Source organism: Rattus norvegicus, chromosome 4 (assembly GCF_036323735.1).
Source record: "Rattus norvegicus strain BN/NHsdMcwi chromosome 4, GRCr8, whole genome shotgun sequence".
NCBI classification, from domain to species: domain Eukaryota; kingdom Metazoa; phylum Chordata; class Mammalia; order Rodentia; family Muridae; genus Rattus; species Rattus norvegicus.
The window spans coordinates 157,668,609-157,693,268 of record NC_086022.1 but is presented as its reverse complement, the minus strand read 5'-3'; the positions used below and the strand labels follow the sequence as shown (position 1 = coordinate 157,693,268).

At 45.9% G+C, this 24,660-nt stretch overlaps 1 protein-coding gene across 5 annotated transcripts in view; it reads left to right on the top strand.

Annotated features, from left to right (window-relative positions):
• The window catches only part of Slc2a3 (solute carrier family 2 member 3), a 65,148-nt gene that overhangs the window by 4,766 nt on the left and 35,722 nt on the right, over positions 1 to 24,660 (top strand). The window lies entirely within an intron of this gene.

Here is a 24,660-nt window from a genome sequence, read left to right as displayed (position 1 = left end):
GCTCTACCACTGAGCTAAATCCCCAACCCTCAGTATGTGTTATTCAGAGTGACAAGAATGATGAAATAACTCAAGTTCGGCCCTGTAACAGCATCTGCTGCTCTCGTTAAGGGTTATACACTGTGGTTTTGAGGGAATCTTGAACAGAGCCATGGTGCCATAGATCTGAAAAGCAGTGTAGAACTTTATGAACGTGTACAACCACCACCATTCTTTCAGGAGCATCTCTGATGTGCAACTTAGGCACGTTACTTGCAAAGCACTGTGACAACATGTCCACTAAAGGTAATATGTAAGGCTCGGTCTTTTGGAATGGGGTTAGGGCAGGGCAGACACCCTCTGATGGTTGGTGCATGTTACTAAAGTCAGGGAACACGGGTTATTTCTGGAAAGGAATTTGCATAAAGCTGTTCTCTGGGAATTTGCTGGTTTGTTCGTTTGTTTGTAGGTAGCAGCTTTCTCCTTAGCCCTGGCTGTCCTGGAACTCACTCTGTAAACCAGGCTAGCCTCCAACTCACAGAGATCCCCTTCCACCTCCTGAGTGCTAGGACTGAAGCCATGTGGCACCCTGCTGGGCATTTTCCCCTGCTGAGTGGTTTTCCTGGTATCTTGACTCACATCTGAGAGCCCCAGTTGTTGGGTTTTTTTTGTTTTTGTTTTTGTTTTTTCTGAACATTTTAATGGTCGACCTTAGAGAAACAGTTGTCTCCTTTGGCATGCTTTTCAAACTGAGGAAATCAGTCAGCCATTCTTTCATATCATGCTAGCATATACTATGTGTTAAAAAACAACAACAAAAAAAACCTTGGTTATGTTTCCATTAATTCATTCGATAATATTCACTCCTTTTATCCTTTGTCTTTCTCTCTCCTCCAAGTCTCCCTTTTCTTTTCTTTTCTTTCTCTTTTTTCTTTCTTTCTTTCTTTCTTTTTCTTTTTCTTTTTCTTTTTTTTTCTTTTTGGTTCTTTTTTTCGGAGCTGGGGACCGAACCCAGGGCCTTGTTTTTTTTTTTTTTTTTTTGATAATCGGTTCTTCACAGACTTGCATGCTGTCCTTGCATAGGGGCTAAATCTCAGTCAGCTAAGTATATAAATTACAGAAGTGAGTTAAGTGATCCTCTTTTTTTCCTGCCCCGCCTTTATTAAATATATTGTATGACTTTTCTTAGGAAGACACAAACACCTATTTACTCACCCCAGATAGGGTACCGATGATACACCAAAGAGTTGATTCCAGTCTGATCTGACTGGAACTTAACCGGAGCAGGGATAGGGAATAACTTATCTGCCCACGGGTGACTCAAAGGCAGCAGCTTCGTCATCAAAAGAAGCTCATGGGGATAGGTGAGATTCGTCATTGGATTTCCCTCTACAGCTTGCAGACGTTCCCTCACTCAGCTCCCCACTCGCCAACCTCACCCCCACACCCACACACCCCACACACACCCCACGCCCCCGTGCTAGCAATTGCTTAACCGACCTCCTCAGGGAGGCTCATCTGAGTTTTACGTTTTAAGTTTCCCTTAGCCTCCCATTGGCAAGCTCGGGCCCCTCCCCTCTCAGAAAGGACTGCCTCGAGCTAGAAGAAACAGCTGTACAGCACGTAGCCAGGCGAATTTAACAACCCGTGCTCCCGGATGATCAAACGGTGCTCATTTACCAGATTCGAGAGGCAAAAACTAAGTCTAGTCACAGGACTGAGGAGAAATCAGTGCCTGGAATTTATGGTACAAACAGTACATCGATTCCCCTGGCGAGAGAAAGCGGGTTTGTCCGAGCCAGTGAGATCCAGAAGAGCTGGCAGGGCACATGGGGATGATTAAGTCTGGGTTCTACAGCAAGCTGGGCTTGGTGCCAGGGAAAGGAGTGCTCTGTAGACTGGTCAGGCAGTGCCACGGAGACGAGAGGGTGTTCAGTGACCGTTAGTTGCTTGGACCAGGGCAGACAGGCCAGGAAGGGGGTGCCAGGAGGTTGACTTTCAGTGAGAGACCCCCTTTTTAACGCATCTGTTTGCTTCATCAATCAAAAGCACGGCTGCTCTGTACTCTGCCTACCCCAACTTCCCACCAAGCTCTCCTCACCAAGCTCTCCCTACTGCACATCTTGCGAGTGGCTCACCCTCGCTCTGTTTATTGAATAATTGAGCCTTACTATTTGAGACAAGGGGTTACTCTGTTTCTGTTTCAAAAATTGTAGGCTAACCTGGGCAAAAAGCAAGTCTGAGGCTAGCTTATCCTACCCAGTCTCAGGAAGACAGAAACCATATAGGCTGCCCTTTCTTAATTCTAGGCTTCCTGATTATACCACCCTTACTTTATGTTTTTTTGTATTTTTGGAGCTGAGGACCGAACCCAGGGCCTTGTGCTTGCTAGGCAAGCGCTCTACCACTGAGCTAAATCCCCAACCCCACCACCCTTACTTTATAAGGGTAGCACACATCATTTGTGTTTGTGACAGGATCTCATTATATAGCTCAGGCTGGCCTCAAATCACTAACCCCCTGCCTCAGTTCACAATGCTGAGATGACTAGTGTGTGTGCCATCATGCCCTCCCAATTCTTGTTGTATTTGAAAAGAAATACACATCTATTAAGCTTATAGTATTACAGACATTAACAGAAAATGTTCTCTGAAATTTGGTAGGATTAAGGCTAAGTAAAGGTTAAAATGTGTATTGGTGGTTTTACTAGGAATTAAAAACAGAGGGGTTGGGGATTTAGCTCAGTGGTAGAGCACTTGCCTAGCAAGCGCAAGGTCCTGGGTTCGGTCCCCAGCTCCAAAAAAAAGAAAAAGGAAAAAAAGACAAAAACAAAAACAAAAAATAAGTTAGTAATATGCACCTTGATCAGATGAGCTGTAGTGACAATTTAGGAATTTTGGTGTCCTTGAAAAACACAGAAATAGGGGCTGGAGAGATGGCTCAGAGGCTAAGAGCATTGGCTGTTCTTCTAGAGGTCCTGAGTTCAATTCCCAGCAACTACATGGTGGCTCACAAACCATCTGTAATGAGATCTGGTGCCCTCTTCTGGTGCACCGGCATATATGTAGGCAGAACACTGTAAATAAATAAATCTTTTGGTTTTTTTTGTTTTGTTTTGTTTTGTTTTTTTTCCGGAGCTGGGGACCGAACCCAGGACCTTGCGCTTCCTAGGTAAGCGCTCTACCACTGAGCTAAATCCCCAGCCCCAAATAAATCTTTAAGAAAGGAACAAAGAAACAAAGACACAGATATGAGCATATTTTCATTTTAATCCCGGGGTGGGATGTGGGGCTGCTTCAGATCATCCACAGGAGCCGACTGTGATTTGCCTCGTCCCCTAGCAGGGGTGTCATTTTGCCAGAGACAAATACTTTTTTATGTGACATTTGGAGTTCTGGAGACTTTTCAGAGGATACCAGGGAGTTGGTTGTTGCATTGTTTTTGGTTGTTGGGGTGGTTGTTGATTGGTGGTTAGTTGCTGTTTGTCGTAGGAGGTTTGTTTTGAAGGAGCGCACAAAGAGGAAACAGGAAATTAGATACTCTGACAGCGAAGATCAAATTTGCCCCAACAAACTCAACACTCCTAATCAGCAGGAAGTAGACTAATGATAAAGTCACCCCCTTTCTTCTACCCTTTTTTCTCTCCTATCTAATGTTAGGGGGTTGGAAGGGTGGGAAAGGGTGGGAGAAAGAAGAACCCACGGAGTAGCGAATGCTGGCTAGGATGAGCATCTTACTTGCCCTGGTTTTGAAAACTCAGTAGTAGCTGAAATTGTGTCCAGCATCACAATGACATAAAGGGCAAGATGAATCAAGAAGTGGGTTAAAGGGGTTGGGGATTTAGCTCAGTGGTAGAGCGCTTGCCTAGGAAGCGCAAGGCCCTGGGTTCAATCCCCAGCTCCGAAAAAAAGAACCAAAAAAAAAAAAAAAAAAAAAAAAAAAAAGAAGTGGGTTAAATACATAGTGAGGAAAAAACCTGAAATTCACTCATTGTATTTTCAGTTCATAAAGAAATACTAGGGTTGGGGATTTAGCTCAGTGGTAGAGCGCTTGCCTAGGAAGCGCAAGGCCCTGGGTTCGGTTCCCAGCTCCAAAAAAAAAAAAAAAAAAAAAAAAAGAAATACTAACTTAGAAAAGTTACAGATAAAACAGTCTAAACATTCTCACTCTTCAATTCTCTATAACTCCTTATAGAATGTCGGTTACTAACACGGAAGGACAGTCACTCAGAAACAATCACTTGCATAAATCATGTACGAATCAGATCACTGTTTGGTTTTGCGTTAATTTCCTATCATATTTGCGTATTAATTGTTTGCGCCATGGCGCACTAGTGGACGTCTGAGGACAGCTGTGGAAATCTGTTCTTTCCTTCTACCACTGGGTCCCAGAGATAGGGCTCAGCTGTCATACGCCATGGCAAGCAAGTGCTGAGGATGTCTTTGAACTTTTGATCCTTCTACCTCTACCTCTCCCCAATGCTGGAATCAGAGATGTGAGCAGGCACATCCAGTTCATGTGGTGACGGGGAGTGAACCACAGGCAGAGCAAGCACTCCACAACCACCACCTCCTCCTATTCCTCTTCCTCTTCCTCCTCCTCCTCCTCTTCCTCCTCTTCTTCCTCCTCCTCTCCCTCCTCTTCCTCTTCTCTTCTTCCTCCTTCTCTTCTTCCTCTTCCTCCTTCTTCCTCTCCTCTTCCTCCTCTTCCTTCTTTTTGGTTTTTCGAGGCAGGGTTTCTCTGTGTAGCCCAGGCTGTCCTGAAACTCGCTCAGTACTCACTCAGTAGACCAGGCTGGCCTTGAACTCAGATCTGCCTGCCTCTGCCTTCTGGGCACAAGTTGTGGGATTAAAGGTGTGCACCACCACTCCCTAGGCCATGTTTGTTCAGACATGTTTCCTCTAATAAAAACAGAGAGGATACTGAATACGCTTTCCCCTAGAATCATTTCTTTCAAGGGCTCATTTGTTATTCATCAAGCTGTTTGCACGTGGCTTTTTGTTTGTTTGTTTGTTTGTTTTTATGCTTGGTTTGGTTTGGTTGGGTTTTTTTTTTTTTCATTCATTTGTGTAACAGGCACTACTGATGTCTGGAACGGCTTTCATCCCAGTGCAGATTTACATCCCCATGCAGGAAGGACATGAGGACATGGCAGATGGGATGGAAGGAGGGAGGGGTCTGCTCATTCTGATACTGTGGTCCGGTTGGTGAAAGCCTCTTCAGGAAGGAGTTGAGCAGAAACAGAAGGTTCAGGAGCCAGCCATGAGGCAATATGGAATTATTCACACAAAAGAAACCGTATGCAAAGGGCCTGGGGTATAAATGCTTCTCAGACTCCAGCCCCAGTCACGAAACTCTAATGTCTACAGATCCTGGGAGTGGGGCTGGGTATCCTATGCTCTGTGGGCCAGACAGTCTCTGCTACTACAGTTGTGCCCCCTCGGAGTGCTACAGCCTCAAAAGCAGTCAGACTACTGTGTAGTGAATGAACTCGGCTACAGTACACTGAAATAGCTGAGAGGAGTCAACCAGCCCAGCCAGGGCTCCAGAGTGAGGCCCACATGATGAAAGAAGAGAGCCAGTTTCAAAAGGCAATCCTCGGACCTCCACTTGTGTGCTGGGGTTCTTAAGCACAGAATACAAATGTTTACAAAAACCAGAAAGACGACTGTACCACTCTGAATACACTAAAAACCATTGTGCTGCGCACTGTTTGACAAGAAGCTGAGAGTGTGCATAGAGTAGGAACCAGATTTATTGCTGAAGATGGATAGTTTCTTTCATTTTGTTCTGTTTTCTCAATGAAATAATAGGTTAGGTTATCAGCTGATAGTCAAAAAAGAAAAAGAAATCTTGGAGATTTAGCAGAGAGAAAAGAGTAGAAGGTCTGGGGATGTATGCCAAACCCTTGTTTAGCACGGGTGAGGCTCTAAGTTCAGTCCCAGTGAAAGGAAGGAATTAATGAATTCTAGAGGGTAAAAATAAAATCTTGTAAAGATAATAAGATAATTACAAGGAGAAAAAAAATGCTGGTTTGAAGAAAGTCCTCCTGTTCTCCTAACAACCAGTGCTCTGGGGGTATCCGCCTCCAGGATCTGTTGCTAGGATGCCAAACCTATTTGACAGTCGGCCACCAGGTGGCGGTGTAGATCCCTGCAGCTCCTAGTTCTCAGTGCTTTTATGGCCCAGAATTCACCTTGTGAACTGTTTTTAATTAGTCCTAGAAGACAAAGCCCTGAGAAGATTAGAAGCCATTTGAGACTATTTAGGGAATGGATGATAAAAGGAATGAAAGGAGAGACAGCGGCCTGGGAGTGGAGGAAAGAGGATTATGGGAAGGGTATGGGCTTAGAATTAGAAAACAGAGGTCTATGTGTGCTGAGTTGGGGGTTTAAAGACAAGGAAACCAGAGGTGGTAAGTAACTGAAAATCAGGTTAACCTAACTGACTTTTACATAGACCAGATCAGAGGCGGGAAGGAGAAGGAAGGATCTCAGAGCGCAGGTGCCTTTGAGTTCAGGCGCAGACAAAACCACTGAGGGAGGACCTCTGTTCTGCTGATTGGTGGCTTGCAGATGAGGGCCAACAAATGACTCAAAAGGTGGTTCACCCCTTTCGAGGTTGTTAAACATTTCATCCTTCAGAACGGAGCCAGGGGTTGAGGCTGAAATCACACCACACATACTGGATTAGCCACTCTTTTGTCACAAGAAAAAATCCCAGAAAACTTAAGCAAGGAAGGATTTATTCTCTCACAATTCCAGGATTTCAGTCCATTATCACTTGGCTCCATTGTCTGGGGGCCAGGGTGTGATGAGATGAGGCGCTAGCCGGGAGCCTGGGGAGGAGGAAGGAGGCTCCTCTCAGGTAGAGTGGTGCAGAGAGAAGACAGGTCCAGGGATTAGATATCCTTCCGAGGAATGCCAGCAGCCGGGCCCTCCATTCTCATTCCCACCCACACCATCCACATCACGGGCAAGCTGTGGACCCATCTGTGAGTAGTCTGAGCCTTGGGGGAGGGGGGCTTCGTATCCAAACTGCAACAGATGCTAAAATAAATTGTTTTAATTCATTATCTGTGTTTGGAAAGAAGCTAAAAGGAGGACCCAAATGGAAAGAAAGCAAGAGACTTGCAGGTTGCAGTACAGGGTGGAGACCACATACTGGGTGTCACTGAAGACCAAGTAGGAAAAAGCAATCTTCAAATTGTGAGGCTTCTGCTTTCTTAGTTTTCTAGACCCCTTACACACACACACACACACACACACACACACACACACACACCATACACACACAGCACACATACACACACACCACACACACAGCACACATACACACACACCACACACACACCACACACACACAACACACACACACAACACACACAACACACACAACACACATACATACACACAGCACATACACGCACACACCCCGTACACAGCACACATATACACACACACATATACACATACCATACACACACACCACACATACACACACACACACCACACATACACACACACACCACACACACACCACACACACACCACACATACACACACAGCACACACAGCACACACAGCACACACAGCACACACACACAGCACACACACACCGCACACACCGCACATACACACACACAGCACACACACATCCATACCCCCACACAGAGCACACACAATACACACACACCCCATACACACACACCACACACACACACATACCTCCACACACAGCACACACACACAGCACACACACACAGCACACACACACAGCACACACACAGCACACACACACACACACCGACACACCCATTTTAAATTAGCATCTGTTTCCTTTATGTTTATGTGTATGGATGTTTTTGACTGCATGGATGTCACTGTACCTGTTGCCCCCAAGGCCAGAAGAGGGTGCCATGCCTTCGTGCAAAGTAGGAAAAGGTGCTTTTCTGAGTAGTCAGGGGCGGGGCGGTCTAGGAAGACCTCTTGTGCAAAGAAGCTTCTGGCTGAAGCTAAAAAAAACTACACAAGGCTCGAGCCGCCACTCATTTCCCAAACTAAACTATCATACATAAAGGCCACTGCAGACTTTAATGGGGATGCAGGGATTAAAACCCTTGGAACTCGAGTTTGCGGAGCTATAAACAGACACAAAGCCATTGCTCCTGGGCAAGCCCAGGAGCCAAATTCGACTTCTGAGGAAAGCTGACTTCCATTTTTATTTCAGATATGAATGTCAACATACGTTTCTGTGCTGGCCATCCTACTTCTGCTTCTTGGCTTGTTTATAATGCTGTATCTATGTACTTGTGTGGACAGGCCCCAGGGCACACGTGGTTAGAGGACACCTTTATGAAGTCTGTTCTCGGCTCCTAACTTCATATGGGTTCTGGGAATCAAGTGCAGGTTGGCAGGCTTCCACAGCAGGTACCTTGGCCGCTGACCCTCTCTCCAGTCCCCGACCATCTTAAGTTTGACACAGACAGCTATGCCGTGGAGCCTCTCTACCCGGTGATTCTCCTGACGCTTTAGCGTATATGAGAGTCTCCTGTAAGGCTTATTGAAGGTTGCCGGCCCTGCCCTGACAAGAGTCTGATTCCCTACATCTGGGGTAAAAAAAAAAGTGAGAATTTGCATGTCTCACGGGTCACTGGAGGTGGTGATGTATTCACTAGTACTGGGAAGAGGACATAGTGAGTAGCAGGGACTAAAACAAGTGCTGCCACTTTGCCAGTGTCTGCCAGTGCCGCAACACCCTTCCTACAGTGGTTTGGAGATAAAACTCCTTTCCCCAAGTAAGCAAAGTAGTGAAGGGAAGCAGGGACTAGAGTAGACCAGACATGGCCTCCTGCTGCCCCTGCCTCCAGAGTGCAGGGACTAAAGGCGTGCATGCCATGTCCAGCTACCAGACACTTTCTTAAGAAAAACAATTTTGGGGCTGGGGATTTAGCTCAGTGGTAGAGCGCTTACCTAGGAAGCGCAAGGCCCTGGGTTCGGTCCCCAGCTCCGAAAAAAAGAACCAAAAAAAAAAAAAAGAAAAACAATTTTAAGAAAGAAAGCAATGGGCTGGGCTGTGGAGATATGCCCCTTCAGAGGACCTGAGTCCAGTCCCAGGACCCACTGCAGAGGTCTCTAAAATGCCTATAATTTCAGCTCCCAGCTATCTGATGCCTTCCTCTGGCCTCTGCAGGCATCTGCCCTTGAATGCACAGACACACACTCATACATGCACACACACACACACACACACACACACACACACACACACACTTAAAGTAACATGAATCTTTTAAAATGATAATAAGAAGAACTAGAGATTAGGAGCACTTGTTGCCCTTCCAGAGGACCCAGGTTCAATTCCCAGCATCCACACAGTGATTTAAAAGCAACTTTAATTTCAGTTCCAAAGGATCTGAAACCCTCTTCTGACTTCCAGGCACCAGGAATATATGTAGTGCACAGACAAACACGTAGGCAAAGCATTCATATGCATAAAACAAGATAAATCTAAAGAATAATAAGTCTTGTGCCTTTAATCTCAGCACTTGGGAGGCAAATACAGGCAGATCTATGAGTTCAACACCAGTCTGGTCTACAGATTGAGTCCCAGGACAGCCAGGGGTAAACAGAAATCCTGTCTCAAGCAAAACAACAATAACAGTAATAAATATAATAATAATAAATCTTAAAAAAAAAACCATAAGGCCAGCAAGATGGCTCAAAGTGGTCGCTGCTAATTCTGACAGCCTGACTTTGATCCCTGAGACTCATCTTCTTTCAGGAGAACCAGCTCCTGAAAGTTGTCCCCTGGCCTCTACACACATGCTATACCACATATTAAGCAGTAAGATTCCTGCATTTAAACAGAGAGAGAAAGAGAGAAAGAGAGGGGGGGAGAGAGAGAGAGAGAGAGAGAGAGAGAGAGAGAGAGAGAGAGAGAACAAAAGTAGTCAGAATTCTCTGTGCCAGATTTCATGCTTGAAAAAAAATCAAGATAATATTTTTGTAATGTGCTATGGCTAATTATAATATGGCATGGCTGTTTTGAACTCTCCAGCCCTCACTTTGTACTGAGGATTGAACTTTGCTTGGTGCTTGCCAGCCAAGCTACCACAGAAACTGTTTTGAGGAAGCCCCCTCCCCCCAAAATTGTCCAGACTAGCCTTGAACTCATTATGTAGCTTAGTAGCCTTAAACTTGAGATTCTCTAACCCCAATCTTCCAAGAGGTGGGGATTGACTTTGGGTATCACCATGGCCAGCACTGATTTCTTGGCTTAGCTTTCTTTTTAAATTCCCAGTGTTGCTGCTCCAGCCCCTGAGGATGCAAAAAGAGCAGCCATCAAGAGAGCAAATAGAAACTGAAGTTGACATAAATATCTGCAGAAGAGTGTGGAGATGGATTGCCTAGTGTCTGGGCTGGGAGTCAAAGGGCTTCCCCTCAAAGTGGCGCGGTCTCCGTGCTAGTCAAATGTTGCTCCATTGATTTCCCGAGCTAGCCGGAAAAAAAGAAATGTCTTGAAGGAAGTCTGCTGGTAGGATATGCTATTTCATGACCTCGGATTTCCTGTACTTCGTGAGATTCAGAGCAATAACAACTTTGTTCTTTACACTCTAACACGTAGTATTACTCAATCTCCCTATCAGTGCAATAGCTTTATAGATGACATCACTTTATAGATGACAACGTTAAGGACAGCTTGGCCAAGGTCATGCAGTTTGGAATAGGGCTTGCACTTGATACAGCAATTTCTTCTGGCATGTGAAGCTGCCTGCTCCATGTAAAGCCAGCTGCTGGTACTGGGGGACTGTTGTGTAACTAAACCACAATAGCTTATTACTCTTTGAATATTACTAGGTCATTTCCTTTCTTGGTTACGCTTCGGCTGGCTGTACCGCTTTCTCCTCTCCTTGCCTAAGCCCTGTCCCGGACACCTTGCTTTGACTACACAGGCATTCCGAATCTCTTTTAAGGTGTTATCTGTGGCTCCAACCTGGCTGAGATAAAGGTCAGCAGGAATGGAAAAGCGATATGAAACAATCCAGCAAGCAGATCTGCTGAGATGGTTTCCAAAGGTTTGTCCCTGCAGGAAGGCCAGCAGCCCTCAGCCACCGTTTCTCCAGGTGCAGGCAGCACATTTTAAAAATGTAGCAATCGGGGTTGGGGATTTAGCTCAGTGGTAGAGCACTTGCCTAGCAAGCACAAGGCCCAGGGTTCGGTTCCCAGCTCCAAAAAAAGGAAAAACAAAAAAAACAAAACAAAACAAAAAAAAAAACAAAACAAAACAAAAAAACCCCCAAAAAAACAAAATGTAGCAATCTCTCTCTCTCTTCTCTCTCTCTCTCTCGTTCTCTCTTGCTCTTGCTGTCTCTCTCGCTCTCTCTCGGTCTCGATGTCTCTCTCGCTGGCACTCTCTCTCGCTCTCGTTCTCTCGCTGTCTCACTCTTGTTCTATCACTCTCTCGCTGTCTCTCGCTCTCGCTGTCTCTCTCACTGTCTCTCGCTCTCTCTCGTTCTCTCGCTCTCTCTCTTTCGCTCTTTCTCTCTCTCCTTCTCTCTCTTCCTCTCTCACTCTCGCTCTCGCATTCCACAGTGAATAGTGTCAAGAAAGTCCTTTATACAGTAACTGATGGAAAATTTTACTGAGTAAATACCCCAGTGGAGGCTCTCTGTTGCTCCTGCTCTGTCATGGCTGCCCCTGTCCCTCCTGTTTTCCATCTCTCCTGAGGAAAATGAAACCATGTGATTTTCTCCTTTTTCTTTTTTTTTTTTTTTTTTTTTTTTTTTTTTTTCGGAGCTGGGGACTGAACCCAGGGCCTTGCGCTTGCTAGGCAAGCTCTCTACCACTGAGCTAAATCCCCAACCCCACCATGTGATTTTCTCAAGAAAGTTTGCTTAAGAGCAAATTTGCATTTTATTTTCTTTTTCTTTTTCTTGCTATGTAACCTTAGCTGGCCAGGAACTCACTCTGTAGACCAGGGTACCTCACAGAGATCCTCCCACCTCTTCCTTGAGAGTATCTAAGGCACACTCTACCACGCCCATCACTAAGATAAACTTTTTAAAGATTTTGAGAGCTGATATTCTGAATTTCCTGTCAAATATTTAAGTCCTTTGTCATTGTCTTTTAATAAGCATCTCCTTGGTGGTTTCTACCATGTAGCCAGTAATTTTTCTTTTATTTTTATCACCTTTGAGACTGGGTCTTGCAGTATAGCCTAGCCTGGCTTGATGTTCGCTCTAACCCCTGCTGGCCTCATCTGCTGTTTTAGCCTCCTGGGTCCTTGGCTTAAGGGCCTGTGCCACCATGCCTTATTGTGATCTTTCTAAAGTCCAAATCCAGACACACTTTTGCTGTGCTAGCCTGCCAGATATCTTAGCATTCAGACAGAGCCCAAATGCTCAACCTCCTGCCTAGCTTGGTTAGTGATTTATGATAAATTCCCCTTATCTCTCAGCCTCCCTTGCAGCTGGATCAAAGGTACAGCATCCTGTCCAGTCCTGCAAGCTCTTGCTCCCGCTGCCCCTGCAACCCAGAAAGCTGTTTTCTCCCACCCCACCCGTCCCACTGCATCCCCCTTTGTCAGAGTAACTACCACTGAGCCTGCAGGGCTTTGCAATGTGCAAACACTGCTCCTGAAACACTGTCAGTTACAGCCTCTGCATCTGCCATGCTGGACTATGGACTCAGTTCTGCTTAGCTCCAAAGGGGTACCTACCATCCTGAACTTGGCTGTACTCATACTCAGAGTCTGCAGCCCTATTCGGTATCTTCAAATTTGTTTATACATCTTATAGATCTCCTGTGTAAAGAGAAACCAAACATCCTTAGTTTTATAGTGAAAACAGCAGAGGGTGTCAAAATGGCTCAGCAGGGAAGGACACTTGCTGCCAAACCGGGAGACCTGACTTGGAGCGCTGAGATCGTGGTAGGAGAGAGCAAGCTGTCCTCTGACCTCTCCACAGAAGCCACGGTGTATCCGCACTGCTAAACAAACCAGGAAAGGAAATAAAATAGTTTGCCTTAATCCTCCTCCTTACTCACGTCTATCCAATCTGGTAACACAAACTACCCTTGCGCTCTCTTACTTGTGTGACTGATTTTCCCAGCTTGGAAGATATTTTATTCTGGTTCTCTCTCCTTCTGCCACATGGGTTCCAGGGCTTGAACTCAGGTTGTCAGACAGGATGTAGAGCCCCTTTCCTTACCGACCCATCTCTTCTTTTTGGTATGGGTCTGGTATGGCCCAGGCTGATTTCAAACTTGTTTGGAACTCTTGATCCTCCTGCCTCTACCTCCCAAGTACTAGGGATTGCAGGCCTGTGCCACCATACCTGACTGTTGTGTATGGCTTTTGCCTGAGAACACCCTGTTAGGCACAACTCATACATTCCTGCATTCTTTTTTTCGACCCTTAGGAACACCAGCTCTGTGAGCATGACATCCTTTTTTCCCCTTACCGTTAGCTCCGTGGTAGGTCTCACCGTGATCCTCCTGTGGAACCTGTGTTGTAGTCACTTTACTTTCCTCTAGTGCTCAGCAGAGCGCCTGCCTATACAGGAGGATGCATCACCTTTCTAACTGCAAGTGTACAGGCGCATGAACACGCATGTGAGCATGTGTATGGAGGTCAGAGGTTGACAAATGGGCTGTTTTTCAAATATTTTTTACCTCATTTTTTAACCAGGGGACCCTACATGAACCTAGAGCTCACTGGTTTGCCACAGAGTATTAGTCTAACTCTTATACTACACAATTCATAATGCCAGTGCTGTCTTTTTTTTTTTTTTTTAAGATTTATTTTATTTATATGAGTACACTGTAGCTGTCTTCAGACACACCAGAAGAGGGCATCAGATCCCATTATGGGTGGTTATGAACCACCATGTGGTTGCTGGGAATTGAACTCAGGACCTCTGGAAGAGCTCTTAACCACTGAGCCATCTCTCCAGCCCGAGCACTTAGTTCAAATATACAGAGAGTTGATTTTTCAGCCTTTTGGTTGATACCTTGTGTCCTATCTGTTCTTATCTGTTTAAGACAACACACAGTGAAGAAATATGAGCTGGATGTACTTTCAAGTCATTTATGTAGCTACAGTCATTGCTTTAATGGGTCCATAGTGTTCTGTACATGGCTGTCCATTGTGGGAGGCTGCTTTCTAACAGACACAATACGTGGTATTGAAGGAGACAGTAATCACTTTATATCAAATTAACAGAGTCCTCCTAACAACACGAGTGGTTAGGGAGCCTTTTTCCACACTCACATTACAGCTGGCTTTGAAAAAGAATATATTAGCCACAGGCAAGGAGGGGACAGAAGAAACATGAAGAACACCCTAGTACCCGAGAGCTGGGAGAGCCACTGTGCAAATGTAGGGAAATAAGAGGAAGTGAGACATTCACGGTGAAATATAAATAGCGCTTTAAAAACAAATCCCCCTTGGCATTTATGTTTCTAGACTTTCTCTGTGACATTATGGTATGGTGACCATCTTTGTGCCTTTATCTGTGTGTATTATGGCGATGTTTTATGGAAATTGTGGTGGAAAAATATGAAAATCTCAGCCATTTATTGGCATGAATATGTGTGTGGTATGTGTGTATAGGGATTCACATATGTCTGAATGTGTGTGATATGTGTGTATTAGGGATTCACGTATGTCTGAATGTGTGCAGGTGTGTGTATGTGTGTGTCTCGTATGTGTAGGGGTGTACATGTGTATACACAGGCACATGTGTGTGCATGTGTGTAAAGATGAGAAATTGACAAAGGAGGTATTTCTCAATTCCTTTTCACCTCCTATATCCAAGTCGGGTCCCTGATCTCTGAGTTCGAGGTCAGCCTATTCTACATAGTGAGTTCCAGAACAGCCAGGACTGTTAAACAGAGAAACCCAGTCTGGAAAAAAAAAAAAAAAAAAAAAAACTTTTAAAAGAAAGGCGGGGGTGGCGGGGTGGGGGATCAGGACACTTTGGGACAAGAGTCCAGTTATAGTCTCCTGGCAGTGGGCTTCACCCTTCTGAGTCCCTCAGGTGACTGTGCTGTAGCCTAAGCTGTCCTGTGATGGCTGTGAGGTGGACCAAAAGACTCCAGTGGTAAGGAAATGTACCTCTGTCAATGGCTACCCTTTGGCCTTCGTCTTTAGTGATGTGTGTGTTGCCTTTTCCCAGTTGATTTCTGAGAAGGAAGGAGAAAGACGATACAAATAAGTAGTGTCTGGGAGAAAAACAAAAACCACTTTCATTGACAGCAGAGGAAAACTGATCCGGAATTGAGAAATGGGAATACTAAACAGAATCTTATCCTGAATTGTGAGATGATCAGCTGAACACTGAGATATAAAATGTGTAGGGAAATTCCCAGGCAGGGGATGATTCGGGTGGGAAAGATTCATTATGAAGCAAGCCGAAAGGCTGGAGAGAGCCCAGTGGTTAAGAGCTCTGCCTGTTCTTTAGAGGACCCAGGTCCTGAGAATCAAGCACTAGTTGTCAGCTTGGCGGTGGCTGCCTTGACCTACTGATCCACTGCACAGAAGTATTAAGTTTTTCTCCCCAATCAGTCGGTACATGAATGTGATCTCAGCATTTAAGAGGATCAAGAGTTTGAGGTCATCCTCCACCCACAGAGGGAGTTCAAGGCAGCCTTGGCTAGAAAAATCTGTCTCAAAACCAAAACAGAGAAAAGGGAGGTGGTGCCTGGGTGTCCAGCCTTCTACTTGGTATTTTATTAGAGGTATCCAAGCCAGTGCTGGTTTTTCTCGCCGGGGCACTTGACAGTTTCTCAGGATAGTCTTGTTGTCCTAACTACACTGAAGAGTATGTGAATACAGTGGACAGAGGGGTGGGTAGCTCAGTGGTAGAGCAGCGCTTGCCTAGCACGCCTGAGGCCCTGGGTTTAGTACACAGTGCTCCTGGGAAGGAAACCAGGAGGATTCCAGTGAGTGGAGGCCATACTCAAAACACTGCGTAATTATCCAGCCCAAAAAGTTTCGGCAGCACGTCCTGTGGAATACTGGTCTCCAGTGTCGTCCTGATGTCATTAACTCTGTAAGAAGCAGTTTGTTGTGCTTTAAGCTTCATAAATAATTCTACTTAATACTAATAGTCATTCTCCTTCCTACTAATCACCCTTCTTCCTCTTTGCTGTATCCAACCATCCATTAGTAATCGTTCTAGACTGTAGTGGGAAAACAGGAAGGTCTTAACTTTTTCCACTTCAGTTGGGCATAGTAACACAGCATTTGGTAAACAGAGTCAAGAGGATCTCAAGTCCTAAAGGAGCTGGGTTATATGAGACAAAATGTCTCAACAACAAACGTTGGTCTTCATCTTTTTGCCCTCTGACTTCTTAGAATATTAACAGTGCTGTGTCATTAAGTGCGGGTCATTATCGTCACGTGGCAGCGCGGTATTAAAGGCAAACTAAGCTGCCACTTACCTATCTCATCATCCTTCCTGGCCTTTAGCTGCTTTTCTGTGCCTTCCTCATTCCTTCCCGTGGAAAGGTCGGTTTCCTTAAGAAGGTAAATAATGCTTCTTGTCTTTTGTCTCTCTCTTAACATCGGGTAAACACGACTTAATCCTGGAGATCTGCCCTTATCTTTGGGACCCCCGGTAAGGCAAGGCCAGGGCTGCTTTAGAATGTGGCTCTGTCACTGATGTTAGCCGGTTAGTCATTGGTGAGATAGGAGGGGCAGAAGTCACCACCTGCTCTCGATGGTGCAGAGGTAGAGTTTGAGAGACCCGGAGGAATGCTCTGTGCGCACACTCGCACGTCCTCCGAGGTGAGGAATGTGTCCGCCTTTTCCTGGGGCTTGCTTTCTATTGACTGCAGATGTCAGGATCAAAGAGTCACCAAGAGACAAGAAAATTGCTGTGGTCTAGGTACCTGGAGCAGCCAGGTCCTGGTGGAGATTTAAAGGGTGAACAAGATGAAAATTCTTCACAGTGTTACTTAGAAAACTAGATCGGCTTCTTCAAATGCTTTCAATTTCCCAAATTCCAACTCTATTCCTACCCAAAATTTAATGTGGGGAAGGAGTCTCTCCTCAGTATCTTTAACCTTATAACTAGAGAATCTTTTATTCATTCAGATATTTTAAAAAAAAAAAAATAAATACTGTACACATACGGGAACCAGAGAAAGCTTCCAATGATTTGGAAATTCCAAGTCTGTGTTTGAAAGAAGTGAATACCTATTTAGCAGTTGAAATGTACACAGAAAAAAAAACATTTTGGGGCTGGGGATTTAGCTCAGTGGTAGAGCGCTTACCTAGGAAGCGCAAGGCCCTGGGTTCGGTCCCCAGCTCCAAAAAAAAAAAAAAAAAAAAAAAAACATTTTATTAATCTCTTTTTGGTTTTTCAAGACAGGGCATCCTTTGCATAACCCTGGCTGTCTTGGAACTCTGTAGACCAGGCTGGCCTTGAACTCACAGAGATCCACCTGCCTCTGCTCCCTGCGTGCTGGGACTGAAGGTGTGTGCCAGGGCTGCCCAGTTTGAAATGAATGATATCTCCTGCCTTCCCGGGGCTTAGATTACTATTTGTATAAAGAGTCTCCCTGCAGGGGCGTCAGACTGCAGAGCACAGTCGGAGTTCTTTTTTTTTTTTTTTCCGGAGCTGGGGAGCTGGGGACCGAACCCAGGGCCTTGCGCTTCCTAGGCAAGCACTCTACCACTGAGCTAAATCCCCAACCCCCAGTCGGAGTTCTTTTCCTGTGTGAGTCTGTGAACTCAAACAGCGGCAGCTTAGAGCTGGGGCAGGCCTTTTGCTTGTCCATTTCGTTTAGCACAGCCCGCAGCACAGCAAGTCAATGGCAAGGCCGCAGGGAAGCCTGGTTTGCTGACTCTCAACCTTATTTTTGTTCTAAAAGTAAAAATAAGAAAGACTTGGGGTTCAAAGTTGAGGTCAGAGATGCAATGGGAAGGCAAACAATAAGAGTATTAGATTGGTGCGTGTAGGTCAGTGGTAAGACCCTAGGCCGAATGCTCACCACACACACACACACACACACACACACACACACACACACACACACACACCACGGTGGCCTGGAACAAGCTCGGTAGACCAAGCTGGCCGCCAGCTCACAAAGATCCACCCACATTTAACTTCCGAGTGCTGGGATTGAAGGTGTGTGCCCAGCAGGAGAGATTTTAAACGGAGCACAGCAGATAGTGATGGACCAGACAGAGCAGGAGTAAGAGGTGCGCTGCTGGTGTGAAGAGAAGACGACATGTGAGAAAACCGTACCTCATTCTGCACCTGGTGTAGAACCGGAATAAGCAGCAACACTCTGACTGGAGGTGGGGATGAGTGGGGCTCAGGGAACAGAGCCGAGGGGAAGAATGACACAGATGTCAGAATGTAGCACCTGGGGGCTGGGGATTTAGCTCAGTGGTAGAGCGCTTACCTAGGAAGCGCAAGGCCCTGGGTTCGGTCCCCAGCTCCGAAAAAAAGAACCAAAAAAAAAAGAATGTAGAACCTGGTCCAAAGGTGAGGAGAGCAGAGAAAGACCACGGCGAAGGCTCTGAGATTTAGACATTGAAGGGATAGCAATCAAGGGGTCCGAGGGCTTGCCCAGCAGGCATGAAAGGTGTGGGTCCTGTCCCCCCTGTTATCCCACCACTCAGGAGGCAGAGGCAGCTGGATCTCTGTGGATTGAGGGTCAGCCCAGTCTCTAGGGAGTTCCAGGCCAGTCCAGCACTACATAGTGATTTCTCCATCTCACATGAAACAAGACACAGGGGTGTGCCTAAGGAAAATGTTCTGAGCCTTTCATTGTTTCTGGGAGGTTTCCTTCTGTATGTGTCAAAAGGTCAGAGGCCAGAAAAGGGAAATGGGGGCGGATACAGAAATGAAACCCAGTCCCTAATCACCAGCTGCCCTTTCCTTGGAAGTGGGCTGAGCTCAGGAGTGTGGGTGAGGACAGACACACACTTCCTAGAAAAGTGTTCTTAGCCCTGGTCTATCAGCAGCTTTCAGCAGAGCCCAGCCGAGCCCTGAGCCCGTGGCCATCTGTGTGCTGACGATCAGAGCGTGGTCATCTCTGGTACCCTCCTGGCCCAGGCGGCTTTCGTCTCCATTACTCTGTTCTGTTGTCACTGTGGGCAGCGTGTAAGTCCAGTTGTGTAAGTTAATTTGTTGTGACATCTTGTCACTTCCGAGTCTTACTCTCATCGGTGTCACAGCCCGTTGCTGCCATAGTCTTTTACTCCCTGCAGTCTTCCCCATTTGGCTTCTGGTTTTCTCTGCCAGCTGGTTTACTGTGATGTCACAGTCTCCATGGCAACTCATCTCTGGGGAAAAGAAGGGGACATAGAAAAGTGGGCTAGAATAGATGAGCAAGAAGAGAAGCTGGTCTGGAGACAACCATTTGGATTGAGTCCCGGAACGGAGTTAAAACTAAGTCTGTTGATTACAGCCAAATTACACAAAACCAGGGGACCGGCCCTGCTCAAAAACTAATTCAACGAGTCCTGTCACTTTCTCAGTTTCTAGGGATGTTGTTGTTTTTCTACTTTTCAAGCATGTACTTAATTTACTGTGTGTATAAGCATGTGGTATGAGTGTGAAGATCGATGGAGAACATGCAGTCTCTCCTCCTACCATGTGGGGCCCCGAGGTTCGAACCTGTTTCGTTAGGCTTGGCAGCAAGCACCATTGACCTTCTGAACCATTTCTGGTATACAAAGTAAATGATTTTCAAGATTGGTAAGGTTTTCCCTTAAAAAAAAAAAAGATTTATTATATATAAGTACACTGTAGCTGTCTTCAGACACACCAGAAGAGGGCATCGGATCCCATTACAGATGGTTGTGAGCCACCGTGTGGTTGCTGGGATTTGAACTCAGGACCTCTGGAAGAGCAGTCAGTGCTCTTAACCGCTGAGCCATCTCTCCAGCCCCAAGGTTTTCCTTTTGATATATTTTTTTCTTTAATAATTTTAGACACCACAATTTAAGAAACACATGAAGTACATTTGAAATGACCTCAGGGAAAAAAAAAAAATAGAAATTGGATTTAATCTCAAACAGTACAGAAAAAAAAAACCAAAAAGCAATCAAGCCAGAAGCATTTCCATTCCCACTTAGAACCAGAAAGAGATTTTAATAAGCAAAACCTTTTTTTTTTTTTTAACCAAGAGTAAGATTTACTTCATATAGGAGAAGTACTTGGCTGAGATTATGTTTGATTTTGGTTTTCCCAGGCCGGGTCTCTTGTGTAGCCCAGGCTGTCTGGGAACTGTGTAGACCAGGTTAGTCTGGAACTTTGGATCTGCCTGTCTCTGCTGGGACTAAAGGCATGCACCTCCATACCTGGCTTCTGCCTAGAGACCTTTAAAGCCACACAAGGGCTGCATGTCTGTAAGGGAAAATTGAGAAGTCATTTGTCCTCAGACTTGAGCTTGATTTCCCACTGCCTTTCATTCCAACCTGGTAAGCTTGCCTGTCACAAATCGCCCAACTCTACTGAATTTGATTCCGAAGTCTGGAGAACGAGGTGCTTGACTTTGCCTTTCTAATGGGCTCCCCAGAGAGGCTGGGCTGTAAAGCAGGATTTGAGCAGCAGCAGGTGAGATGCCTCAGATCTCTTTGAGTGCTGTCAATTCCCACAGAGCACAAACTAATCAATCAGTCCCATGAGCACAACCAGGTTTTTGGGGTGTTTGGTTGATTAGTTGTTTTGGTTTGAGACAAAGTCTAACCTTGTAACTAGGCTGGCTTCAAACCCATGGCCCTCACCTTTGGGAGACGGAAGTGGAATTACAGGCATGCACCACCACACCCAGCTTCCCTTTGGGTTTTTCTATGCAAGCCTTGCACCTCTTTGGTCACTGTCCCTGTGGAGAGTGACCAACTGTCCAGTTTTGCCCAGTGCCTTTCAGCACTAAAATAACACAGTCCTGGGCAAAGCAGATGGTTGGGTGGCCTGGCCATTGGCACGGGATCAGTGAGACAGAAAGAGTGGAACGTGGGTTTGAAAGAAGCAGGAGATTGTTCCAGTCTGGATTCTCAGGTGATTAATCTTGTAACTGTCAGCTGGGCATTTAAAGTTTCTTTGTTGCTACACCTGAAGTTGACCAGAGTAATGTCAACTTGGCAAACAGCCAGTGTTCAGAGACTAATTACAGCAAGGTACATAAAAACTGTATTTAAAGCCCAGCTCTGCAGGGGAGGGAGGGGCTGCAGAGAAGGCTCAGCACTAAGAGCACGTCTGATCCTTTCTTCTTATGCTCATGGTACTCACACAGGCACATACACAGAAAAGAAAGGAAGGAAGGAAGGCAAGGGCTGTGTGTGTGGTGCACACCTTTAATCCAGCACTCAGGAAGAAGAGGTAGGCAGATTTCTGTAAGTTACAGGCCACCTTGGAGCATACAGTAAGACTGACTCAAAAAACAAAAAACAAAACAAAAAAAAAACAAAACAAAACAAAAAAAAAACCCCACTACATTCATATAATCTGTAGTTTGCTTATTTTTGTTCAGAAATCATTATTTGGTCTGGGAGGGGAGCTCAGTAATAAACTGCTTGCCTAACAGGATGCTTGGGTTTGATCCCAGCACTGAAAAAAAAAAAAAATCAAAGAGGAGAATGACATTATTCATTAACAAAGAATAGGGCTGGAGAGATGGCTCAGTGGTTAAGAGCACAGACTGCTCTTTCAGAGGTCCTGAGTTCAAATCCCAGCAACCACATGGTGGCCACAACCGTCTATAATGGGATCTGATGCCCTCTATTGGTGTGTCTGGAGACAGCTACAGTGGACTTATATATAATAAATAAATATTAAAAAACAAAACAAAACAAAGAATAGTAATTTAGCCATGTGGTGGTGATGCATGCCTTTAACCCCAGCACTGGGGAGCCAGAAGCAGTCGAATCTCTGAGTTTGAGGCCAGCCTGGTCTATAGAGCAAGTTCTAGGACAGCCAGGGCTTCACAGAGAAATCCAGTCTCAAGAAAAAAAGAAAGAAAAGCAATGTAGTCCTCGTACTTCTAGGAGAAAACATTTGACAGGTGATACATGTTGTTCAAAAGAACCAGCAGTGTCTACCCTGAAGGCTGCGAGTACCACTCCATAGCAGTGCTGTCCAACAGTCCATTCCTTTCCCAGTACTGCACACATCGATAATAAGGATAATAGTGTGTATATCAATGGAAGACTGCACAAACTTAGGCATCTCCATGAGTAGGATGCTAGGATCATAAGCTATTGTCTGGACCTAGCACAGTAAGGGAAGGTGGGTGTGGCAATGTTCTAGAATCCACGTCCTGATCTCAGCGGTGGTTATATAGATGAACACCGGAGAAGAGAATCCATCCATCCAGCTGTGCTCTTAAAATGAGTGCATTTTACCTCCGGTCACTGCGTGTGTGGTTCAGTAATCACCAGCAAAGCTTCTGTCCTCAAAGTTTTTATTCCAACAGCTCCAGGGCTATTAAGGACTTCTGGGGCTGTGGGGGGGGGGGGCTGGGGTGGGATAGGGGGTTTGGAGAGAGGAAATCTGGAAGGGGGATAACAAATAAGATAGCAAAAGTCTGAGACTGGCTTTCTGAGGAGGGGGAAGGTGATAAGCGATCTCCACCTGTGGAGCAATGGTCAGAAAGAGGAAGTGGAAACCCTTTGTCACAGGCTCAGGAAAAGGGCCTGGTGCTTTGCAACAAAATTGCAGCAAGTCTAGCATGTTGTTATTCTCCTGTCTTACTGTAAAACTATGGCTGCCCTGATACTCCTGTGCAGACCAGGCTGGCCTTGAACCTACAGCAACACTCCTGTCTCTGCTTCCCAGGTGTTGATAGGCAAACCCCTACTCAAGAGCGCTCGCGCGCGCACACACACACACCAGTCACACACTCACACACACATACACACCACATACACACACCAGACACATACACACACACCACACACACCACACACACACCACAACACACCAGACACACACACACATACACATACACACACCAGACACACACACATCACCATCACCACCACCACACCAAACCACACACACTGCACCCTTTGTGGGAGGACAGATCTACTGTTCTCAGCTCCCATCTTTCTTTAGGCTCAATGGTCCGAGTTGACATTTTGTTTTATGAGTCTATTGCAAGGAATTTACATCCTGTCTATCCTGCCCAAAGGCAGCCTTCCAGTCGCTTTTACAACCACACCATCAGACTTAGAGTCCCTGGTTTTTGAAACAGGGCCCATAATGTTCCCACCCTTGTCTCTCCCCTTCAAGGCCTTCAGGAAATTCTTCAGTCCCACCTGGCTTTCTCCTCAGCTGCAATTGAGTCTTAAGTGTTTCTTTTCCCTAAAGCTTTCCTCAGGAAGAAAAAAAAAAGAAAGAAAGAAAACAATTACCTCTCAGGAAGGATTAGTCAGTGAACCGAGATGTCTGAAGGGGGTGAAAAGAGTGTGGGGGAGGGGAGCATCCAAACACCGTGCTGAGATGAAAAATAGGTTTAAACTGGTTTGTACTCGTTTGCCATTTTAACCGTGTTTGGTCCATAAGAAAGACTTCCTATTTGCTAATACAAGAAAAAAGTAACTGAGAAAAGTGTCACAGGAAGACATTTAGATCTTAAACCTGGTTTTCTTCTTGTTCTAATTTTTCAAGGTAGGATCTCAATATGTGGCTTCAGATGTCCTGTAATTCACCACATAGACCAAGCTAACCTCTATCTAACTCATAGATCCTCCTGCTTCTGTCTCCAGAGTGCTGGGATTAAACGTTTGTGTCAGCACGCCCAGCTACCTGATACAATTTAAAAGACATTAGGAAGCACAATTTAAGGAAAATGGATTTCTGTAGCAGAGAACGATGCCTAGTTTTTCTCCGCCATTTCTGTAACAGGTGTAAATTTTGCAGAAATAATAAAACAAGATCAGGAAATAAGGGTATGAGAAAGTTAAGAGCCCTGTGAAATCTTTCCCGGTAGGCAAAGTGCCCCATCCCAACCCCTGCCCCACCCCCAACTCGGTCCCTTAATTCTCCTCACCAGGGAATCAGCACCCCACCTCCACCCTCAACCGCTTGGGAATCCTGGGGAAATTTTAATTCTTTGGTCCATTGTTTCAGTAGGTTGATAGCTGAGGGGAGGAGTTCGTGTCTCTCTCAGATTATCTCCTGCTGGGGCCCATTACAAAAGCCTAACGTCGCTCGAATGCCTCCGAACAATGATCCCGTAGCCTCAGCGAGCAGCGTGCTGTAGGACAAGGTTCTAAGAGTAAATTTGCACGCCGATGCGAGCAGTGGGGGTGGGACCAGAGACGGACTGCAGGCATCAAATATTAGTCATCTACCCGAACAGCTGGGATGGGTGATTGCTTTTGCACACATAGTATATGTAAAGCTGAAATAAAAAGACGCAGGCAGCGTGGGAAACGTGAGCGATGTGGTGCGCAAAAAGAGGCCGAATGGCCTGCGGCTGCGAAGCTGTGCGAAGTAGATGGACAGGTGGGCAGACCGTCCTGCCCAGAGCTGACAATGAGATGAGCAGGTGGGGGGATCCGCCATCGCCCTGGGGGCAGACTCTGGCATAACCTTCTGCTGCTCCCCAGAGATGCCTCGGATTCCTGACAACTGCACTTTCTCAGCCCCATCCGGTGGGCGTTGGCCGACCCCACCCGGCGGAGGGGACGTGCGCGTTGGCACGGCGCCCG